Below are 7,841 nucleotides of genomic sequence, written 5' to 3' on the forward strand. Positions count from 1 at the left end.
CTACAAAATCTACCATGACAATCAAGATACGGAATATTCCCATCACCTTCCCCAAACTCCCTATACTTTCTTCTGGCAGGTCTGGTTCTACAGCCCTTTAATAAGTTCTGCTTATATGTCCGGTATTATCTTTACTGTGCGGGATACTCAACACCTCTGGGTCATCTTTGTGCCCTGACTCATAAATTCTAGGGTAACAGGAAAAGGTCCATTAAACATCCTGTTACACACAGCTCTAATAAAAAACAGTAATAATAACACCCACACGCTCATATCGTGCTTGCTAGGCACCAATCTCATTCTCTTATACCAACTCATTTGACCTTCACAATAGCCTACCCTGTGAATAAGATCCCTAACCCCTTTTTCCAGCTGAAGAAATTGATGCACTGAAGAGGTAAGGTAAACTGGCCAAACTCTCGGGGATAGTGAGCCACAGAGCTGCAATCAGACTCAGGGAGTCTAGCTCAAGTCCACAATGCCAGGCGCCACCTGGCATAGCTGCCTTCCACGTGGGAGAGACAAAGCCGAAGTTTCCGCAAGAAGGTACGAGTCTCAGCTGGTCTCTCTGCTTTGGCGGCGGCAGTGGAGAAGGAGCCCCGCGCACCCTGACCCCCAGGCGCTCGGTCCACTGCCCGCTCCGCAGCCGGCTCACCTCCCGTCCTCTGCCCAGCATCCCAACCCGAGGGACGCACGCGCCCATGCTGCGGCGGGTGCTTAGGGCCCGCCGCCCAACCCCACACGGATCCACAGCCTTCCCCTGAGGGGTAGAGGAGGAGGGCACAGCGACCGCGCTGACCTCTCCCGCCGCCCGGAACCCCGGCATTTCCCGGACCGGGTATCAGTTCCCGACGACGACGGCCCGCACAAGTCCACAGGCTGCCGCCGCAAAGCCCGGGGCTCGCGCCAGAGCGGGGGCTGCGCATGCGCCCGTCGCCTGCGTGGCGGCGCGTGCACGGACGCGCGGCGGCCGGCGGCCGGCGGCCGGCTGCGCATGCGCGCGGTGCGCGGCCAAATGCTGGAGGCGCCACCGGCTCGGGTGTTGTGCGGTGAGCTCGGCGGGGGTTTGTCCTTGCGGGCGCGGGGCCGTAAACAGCGACTTTTCCCCAAGTTCTGGGAGAGATTAGTTCCAGTCGAGTGTGGGAACCGAACACTGGGCTCCGCGGCGAGGGAGCCGCAAAGGGGACGACTTGAGTCCCCACGAGCGCCATTGGCCCCCGTGCGGAACAGCTGGGGTCCTCTCCCCACCCTCCGTCGTTTAATTGTTGGTAAATAAGATTTCTAATCAGAGGGTCTAGGGCCCAGCTCTGCCCCAACACGGTGGCGTTGGGCCAGGCACGTCATATTCCTGAGCTCTTTATTCCCATTGTTAAAATGAGGAGGGTGCGCCACTCTTAAGCATCGCAAGTTATTAAATTGAAGGAAACGGGATGGCCCCTTGACTGACTTACGCACGCGCTTGCATTGGATGTCAAACCCTGTGTCTGGCCTGGCTCACCTGCAGAGGATCCCGTGAGAGATGGAATAGCCCGGAATTTGTGGTGACCGAGTAATGTTAAAAGTGCAGTAGAATACAGGGTGGAGGCCGGGTGTGAGTTAGCATGGGAGGAGGAGAGTCAGCGTAGGTTTCACCCAGGAGATGACCTCTGAACTGAGCCTTGAAGGATGAGTGGGGTGCTCCTGGCACAGGGGATGTCTAACAGCCTGCATAGGCAGGCTATCGATGTGTCTAGAGAATTCTGGGAATAGCAGCGAAGTATGTGTTGGGTGTGTGGGGAGTCAGTAGGTGGGCTGGACGGGGAGAAGTGGGGAAAAAGTGTGGAGGGCCTTTGAAGCCCCCGCAGGCTTTGCAGGGAGAACTACAGAGGGTCTTTAGGCATGGAACTGACATCAGATGTGTGTTTCAGTAAAGTAATTCTGGCAGGAACCAGACAGGAATTGTAATTATACAAAGGGGATGTTGGAGGAAGGAAGTTAATCTCATAGTCCTGGGAGTAATGAGGGCCTAAGCCTGGGAGCGCAGTGGGCATGGAGACAGAAGCAGGATATCAGGGAGATTTTGAAGATAGTAATTGACAGGCTTTAGTGGCTCCCTGTTATACCCGACTCTAGGATAACCCCAGAGTCTAGAAAACCAAGGAGGAATGAGTCATTAAGATATCTGAGTTTCTACCAAGTGCAGACCTTTTGCCAGGCACTCAGCATCCAAGATAAAGACCTAGTCTCTGCCTTCTAGGTGCTCATAGTTGAATAGAGAAGATGGACCTATAACTAGCTGATTATATCTTTATCCATGTGGTGTAGAGCATTACAGGTGTCCCTACCTGAGCCTGAGGTGGGGGTGAGGGCAGGGAGGGCTTCTTGGAGGAGGCAGGCCTGTGCTTCAGGGAAACGGGAGTTCCTAAGCAGTGTGGACATCCAAGGTACAGAAGATGCATGGGTGGGAAGGCCAGGCTGTTTGTGATATGCTTAGAGCACTAGACGCAGATGCTGGAATATGAAGCTAGATAAAATAGTGGAACTAGGTGCTGGAATGTGAGATGGGAGGTAGAGCTTGAGTTTTATTCTCTGTAGACTGGGGAGCCATCACAGGACCTCATGCTTGTTCAGATTCTCTTGGGATGGCTTGCCCTGGGTGCATTGTGGAGAACAGCTGTAAAGGGGAGAAGCTTGTGGCGTGAGGCTGTTGCAGGAAGTGCCAGTGAGAGGGGGGGCTGAAGCTGGGCATGGTGGGGCATGCAGGGAGAAGACTGGTATGGGGGCAGTGGAGTGGGAACTGGAAGTTGGGGGCAGCGCATGGGGCCCTGGGGAGGAGGACTAGAGATACCTAGTGGCAGTTTACTAGCTAAGTGGAATGGTAGTTCACTTAACCTTGGTAAGCTTGTCTTCTCATATGCCAAATGGGGATGGCAGTACCCATCTCATGATGTTGGGGTGATTCACTTGACAAATATTTACTGAGCACTTTCCAGAGTTCTAGGTGCGCAGGATACAGCTGGCCTGCTGCAGTGTAAAATACACAGGAAATACATACAAATCAAGTTCAAAAGAGAGGGCACACTTAGAGGTGCAGATTTGGCTATCATCCACATTTAGCTCCCAGAAAAGAGGCAGATGAGCACTGAGTGAACAAGATTCCCCCAGTTGCAGGGCAAGATGGAGGCTGGCCCCCGGGAGAAACTGAGTCGCCGGTCTATGTCTGAATGCTCTTTGCAAGACCAACTTTAAAAGGATGGTTTGGGACTGGATGATCTCTAAGCTCTTGCCTTGTGTCCTAACTTATGGTGATCACCTGTGTGCCTCCATTTCTGTGTGTGGAGGAGCTGACTCTGAGTTTAGCTACGTGGAACCAAGATGGTAGAGGTCTACTGGGAGGACCCTGGGCCTGTGGAGCTCTGTCAGGGGCCTGCCTCTCTTTCAAAACATATTGAGTGTTTTCCAAGGATAGTGTATTTGCTAGGTGCCTAAGAGGGGAGTATTGACTTTATCACTGTTCTTCAGAGCAGGCTAATTGTTGTTCTGCTTTATAGTTGAGAAAATTAAGGGATAAAGAGATTAGGTACCCTGCCAGAGGCTACACAGTTATCTGAAGGACTTTCTCTTTTCCTTGACTATCTGAGCTGTGTCCCAGAAGTATTTCAAAGCTCTGGTCGGATCAATGTAAATAACACATCAGTGTGATGTTTAAAATGAAATAGCAATAATAATTTATCCTATGTTAATTTATAAATAAAGGTCGGAGTTTTTATTCATAATTTTTAACCAAATTTAAAATCTTCAAAGGCTAATAAAATAGTGGTTAATATTTATTGAGTGCTTCATAAACAGTACAGTTGACCCTTGAACAGTGTGGGGGGTAGGGGCACCAACCCCCCAATAGTTGAAAATTTGCTTATAACTTCAGACTCTCCCAAAACGTAACCACTAATAGCCTACTGTTGATTGGAAGCCTTACTGATAACTTGAACACTTAACATATATTTTGTATGTTATATGTATTATATACTGTGTTCTTACAATAAAATAAGCTAGTGAAAAGAAAATGTTAAGAAAAGCATAAGGAAGGGGCGCCTGGGTTAAGCATCTGCCTTCAGCTCAGGTCATGATCCGAGTCTCGGGATGGAGCCCCACGTTGGGCTCCCTGCTCCACAGGGAGTCTGCTTCTCCCTCTGCCCCTCCCCCAGCTTGTGCTCTCTCTCTCTCTCTCTCTCTCTCTCAAATAAAAAAATCTTAAAAAAAAAAAAGCATAAGGAAGGGAAAATATATTTACAGTACTTTCCTACATTTATCAAAAAAAATCTGTGTAAGTGGACCTATGCAATTCAAACTTGTGTTGTTCAGGGGTCATATGGACATAGGTACTTCATATGTATTTTCTCATGTAATCTTCACAACATTCTCATGAGCTGGTTGTGATCATTACCACTATTTTTACTGATAGTAAAGTTGGAGTAAGGTTGGAGTGAGGTGGAGTAAAGTTGGAGTAAGCTTATAGCAAGGTGGACTAAGGTCAGAGTAAGGTTGGAACAGGTGGAGCAAGGTTACAGTAAGGTTAGAGTGAGGTAGAGTAAGATGGAGTAAGGTTGGAGTAAGCTTCGTAAGTTTGGAGTGAAGCGGAATAAGGTTGAAGTAAGCTGGAATAAGGTTGAATTAACACGGAGTAAGGTTGGAGTTGAGGTGGGGCAAGGTTGGAGCAAGGTGGAGTAAAGTTGGAGTTGAGGTGGAGTAAAGTGGAATTAAGTTGGAGTGAGGTGGAGTAAGTTTGGAGTGAGTTTGGAATGAGGTGGAATAAGGGTGGAGTGAGATATAGTAATGTTGGAATGAGGTAGGGTAGGGTTGGAGCGAAGTAGAGCAAGGTATACAGTAAGGTTAGAGTAAGGTGGAGTGGGTTGGAGTGAGGCGGAGTAAGGTTGGAGTAAGGTAGAGTAAGGTGGAGCAGGGTGGAGCAAGGTTGCAGTGGAGGAAGGTTACAGTAAGGTTGGAATGAGATAGAGTGAGGTGGAGTACAGTTGGAGTAAGTTTGGAGTAAGGTAGAATAAGGTTGGAGTGATGTGGAATAATGGAGTGAGGTAGAGTAACTGGCCCAAGGCATTTGGTCAGTGAGAGGCAGAACCAGCTATTGAACTCAGGATGTTAGGCCTAGAACCTCAGCTCTTGACTACTAGGCATGTTGCTGCTGATGTCATTTGTCTTTGAGATCTTACTAGGAACAATGGTAGTTCAGTAGCTAAAATTGTTTTGTTGTTTGCAAGATCTTTGTACATCTTCTTACCCCTCTTTGTTGTTCATGCTAAATAAGGGACAGCTTTTCCCTCAACTTCAGGGAAATGGGAATGTGCTGGAGGACTTGAGGCTGCGCACAAATTGTACAGCTTTGAGTTTGCCGAAACTGAGGCAGTGAGTAGCATTGACCTCTGCCCATGGGAGGGAAACACAGCTGAGCTGGCATCCCAAGGTGGGCCTCAGTGTGGTCAGTTCAACGAATGCTGTTAGTGTGAAGACTCACAAAGATTTGGTATGTGCGTAGAAGATAACTTTCTGAAATTCCATTTTTTTCTGAAAAATAAGATGCAGTGACTCAAACACCTCTGAGTTTCTTAGCTACTGGCTTAATCTGGGAAGGCTGATTTTCCTGCCTTCATTACCCTCACTGACCATGTGGCTGTCACTTGCCAGTGTCTGGCCTTCCAGAATTCTCAGGTATGATGGTGGTAGAGAGGGAGCCCATTGGCAGTTGGGGTGAGGGGGGCTGGGGTGGCACTCAGAGCAGGGTGTTGAGGGAGTGGAAGGGCTGGAGGTAAGCTGGGGCGGGGGTAGAGGGCACAGGAGAAACACAGACACCATTAAACTGGGCTTCTTTGCGATGTTCTGGGTAGCGTCCTGCTCAATATATCTGGTCAACAGATTCAGTGGGATGCGGCCATGTAATCTGGATTGGTAAGTGGATGAGGCATTGGTTCTAATACGTCTCTGAATTTATTATTGGACTTAAAAAACACTTTAACATACTTTTAAATATTGACTATTAAAAAATCTTGATACCCGGGCGCCTGGGTGGCTCAGTTGGTTAAGCGTCTGCCTTCGGCTCAGGTCATGATCCCGGGGTCCTGGGATCGAGCACTGTGTCAGGCTCCCTGCCCAGCGGGGAGTCTGCTTCTCTCTGGCCCTCTGCCCCTCTCCCCACTCATGACCTCTTTCAAATAAATAAATAAAATCTTTTAAAAAAAATCTCGTTACTTAAACCTCTTTTTCCTTCAGACAATTACGTGCCTTTGGCATATGGGATTTTTGCCTGAGCCGATGATGATGAAGATGTGTGCCATGAGCCCGTACTGCCTCCAAATCGATGGCTGCCAAAACTAACAGCTGTGAAATTATTTGTGACTGTTAAGGATAAACATATTTGTCCCTATTCATTATATGATCAGTAAGTGCTAGCAGTTCCTATCTGTGAAACCGTGATTTATTCTCCCCAGTGTATTTCTTAGTTTGGAAGTGGACACAGAAACCATGGCATCGTTTGTTTTCTTTGGGATCTGAGTTAGGAGTTTGGGCCCCATTATCAGGCAGGTCTTGGCTCCTTAGTCTCTGTAAGATCGGGCTTTCCTGTTTTTGTCATTCTCAGTTTACTTCGTAGGCATGCTTTGTGTGGGGAAGAAAAATACCCACGAAGGAAGCTTCTCAGAGGGCGACCAGGTGCACAGTTCAGCCAAGTAGGTGACTCGATGGGACGCGTCTCTTTGTGTTTGTTTGGGCCGGGAAGGGTGTGACAGCGCACTGGGAGATATTCGGCTCACAGCCAAATAACTTTTCCACCTGAGGTATGAGGCGGCTCTTCCGAGGGGTCCAGCTGCTTGAGAAACCGAGTATGTGGGAACCAAACAGCCCTGCGTGGCGCTCCCAGTGTACCCCGTGATGGCCGCCCACCCACCGGCTGTGCTCTGAGCAGACACACGGGGCTACGTGCGTGTGCACGTGTAAAAGTGTCTCTGTGTACGTACCGAAGTTTCCATCAGTAGGACGAGAGAAAGAACAAAGAAGCAAAAAGGTGTGAGGGGTGGAGAGAGAAATGGCAGCATGCTGATAGCGAAGCTGAATGGTGGCCACACGGAGATTCCTTATACTCTTCTCTCTGCTTTTGTATATATTTGAAAATTCCAAACTAAAAAGCTTAAAAATATGTGCAGTATTTATTTATTTATTTTTTAAATATATTAGGCGTTTTATTTTTTTAAGATTTTATTTATTTATTTATTGGAGAGCAAGCGAGAAACAGCATGAGAGGGGAGAGGGTCAGAGGGAGAAGCAAGCTCCCTGGTGAGCCGGGAGCCCGATGTGGGACTCGATCCCGGGACTCCAGGATCATGACCTGAGCCAAAGGCAGTCGCTTAACCAACTGAGCCACCCAGGTGCCCCAAAAATATGTGCAGTATTTAAACATTTGTGTAAATGTTTGTCCACACAGTACTCATTGCACCTGGTTTTGCTGCAAATTCTGTGCTGGGTGTTTGGGTACGGGGAGAATTCTCTACTTTCATGGTGCTCAGAGCTGATGGGGGACAGGTGTGAATCTAATGTCACACAAATACTGAATATCAAACAGAGAGGCATTCTTTGAAGCACAGAGATGGGCTATGAAGAAAACCTTGAAGAGAGGAAACTTGAAGAGTGGGAGGGAGGATTCCTTCACAGGAGGATTGACCAAGCCGAGGTCTGAAGCATGACTAGGAACCAACTGAATGCCAAGAGAAAGGGAGAAGAAAGTTCTAGAAGGTGGGACTGGCCAGGGCTGTGAGGCAAGTCAGGGTGATGGAGCCCAGAGGGAGGGAGGGGATGGTGGC

The 7,841-nt window shown here is 48.7% G+C and overlaps 1 long non-coding RNA gene across 1 annotated transcript; it reads left to right on the top strand.

Annotated features, from left to right (window-relative positions):
• Nucleotides 1-5,789: 5,789 nt before the first annotated feature.
• Nucleotides 5,790-7,169, top strand: LOC113912804. Its single transcript, XR_003516979.2, has 4 exons — nt 5,790-5,937; nt 6,259-6,427; nt 6,626-6,713; nt 6,822-7,169. It is a non-coding gene; the product is annotated as an uncharacterized LOC113912804 (long non-coding RNA).
• The last annotated feature ends 672 nt before the right edge of the window (nt 7,170-7,841 follow it).

This window comes from Zalophus californianus, chromosome 14, assembly GCF_009762305.2.
Source record: "Zalophus californianus isolate mZalCal1 chromosome 14, mZalCal1.pri.v2, whole genome shotgun sequence".
Classification (NCBI taxonomy): Eukaryota; Metazoa; Chordata; class Mammalia; order Carnivora; family Otariidae; genus Zalophus; species Zalophus californianus.